The following is a 1,922-nucleotide window of genomic DNA, read 5'->3' as shown; positions in this document are numbered from 1 at the left end:
ATTATTATTATTATTATTATTATTATTATTATTATTATTATTATTATTATTATTATTGTTATTATTATTGTTGTTGTTGTTGTTATTGTTATTGCTATTATTGTTGTTTTATAATTGTTATTTATAATTTGTACAATTAACCTCCCTGTGGTTCGACCCCGGTCTTGCCGGGTTATTTATTACTTCGACACTCCTGCACTTGGGAGAAGACATCAATCTTTTAGTCGTGTCAAGTTTTTGGCGTCGTTGCCGGGGAGGTAAGTTTTGTATAAATTATAATTTTTATTTTATTTTCTCTTTTCATTTTTCTTGTATATAACTTTGTTTCTTTTCTCTTGTTTCTTCTTCTTTTGTTTTCTTTTTTCTTTTATTCTATTCCTACACATGCATGAGAGTGTGGTCACGTACATTAAGTGGTAGACTTTATAAGGTATCCTCATCATTTTCAAAAAATATGGCCGAAGAAGATAATCAATCACTTCATAATGAGAATAATGAGAATAACCATGCTAGAACACTTAGAGACCATATGAATCCCACAAGAACAAGTGCACCATCATGTATAGTTTTTCCTCCCAATGCATCTCATTTTAATTTTAAGCCAGACATTATTCAACTTTTACCTTCTTTTCATGGCTTAGAATTGGAAAATCCATACTTGTATTTAAGGGAATTTGAGGAGGTCTGCAACACATATAATAATTTAAATTGTAGCATGAACACCATCATATTAAAGCTTTTTCCTTTTTCATTAAAAGATAAAGCTAAAACATGGCTATAAAATTTGAGACTAGGATCCATTCGTGCTTGGGATGAAATGCAACAACAGTTTTTAAAGAAGTTTTTCCCATCTCACAGAACAAACTCTTTCAAAAGACAAATCACCACTTTCACTTAAAAACCAAGAGAAACATTTTACCAATATTGGGATAGGTATCGAGACTTGCTTAGTACTTGCCTTCATCATGGTTTTGAAACATAGAGATTGGTTTCACATTTGTATGAAGGTTAACACCTAGAGATAGGCAAATGGTTGAATTGATGTGCAATGGAACTTTTGAAGATAAAAATCTTGATGAAGCAATGGAGTACTTAGACTTGTTAGCTGAAAATGCTCAAAATTGGGGCACCGCGGGTATTTATGAGGCACCGAGTAAAACTCAATCTCATACATCTAGTGGAGGTATGTACAACCTTAAGGAAAATCATGACCTTCAAGCCAAGTTTGCATCTTTAGCTAGAAAAGTCGAGGCACTAGAATTGAAAAAGAGTGGTCAATTAAAATCTGTTGAAAACATTGTGTGTCAAATCTGTGAAACAAATGAACACTCAACCAACGATTGTCCAACCTTGCCTTCTTTTAAGGAATGTCTCCATGAACAAGCCCATGCTTTAAACAGTTTTCAAAGGCCCAACCATAACCCATACTCGCAAACATATAACCCTGGTTGGAGAAATCACCCAAATTTCAGTTGGAAGAGTGATAATAACAATGTAAAAACTTCACAACCACCGTTTCAAGCACACCATAATTTCCAAAATTCTTATGGATATGCACCTTCTTATGCTCCACCTCCTAGAAGAAATCTTGAGGAAACATTGCATGCATGCATTCATTGAAAAGCAAGAGACAATCAATACTCAACTTGCTCAAAACATGACAGATTTTAAAGATACTCTCGCAAAATTGACATCTGCTCTCAGTTTCCAAGAGAAAGGTAAGTTTCCATCTCAACCACAACAAAATCCCAAGGGGCAATACAATGCAAATGCAAGTAGTTCCGGAAGCCAACACATGGATCAAGTCAAATCAGTCACTACTCTTCGCAGTGATAAGGTTATTGAAAAACTCACTCTTGAACCTTATGAAAAAGGTGATGAGTTAATCTTTGAGGGTAAGGAAGGGGTTGAATCTGAAAATT

Source organism: Populus euphratica, unplaced genomic scaffold, assembly GCF_000495115.2.
Source record: "Populus euphratica unplaced genomic scaffold, PopEup_1.0 scaffold146.1, whole genome shotgun sequence".
Lineage (NCBI taxonomy): Eukaryota > Viridiplantae > Streptophyta > Magnoliopsida > Malpighiales > Salicaceae > Populus > Populus euphratica.
This window is presented reverse-complemented; position numbering follows the sequence as displayed.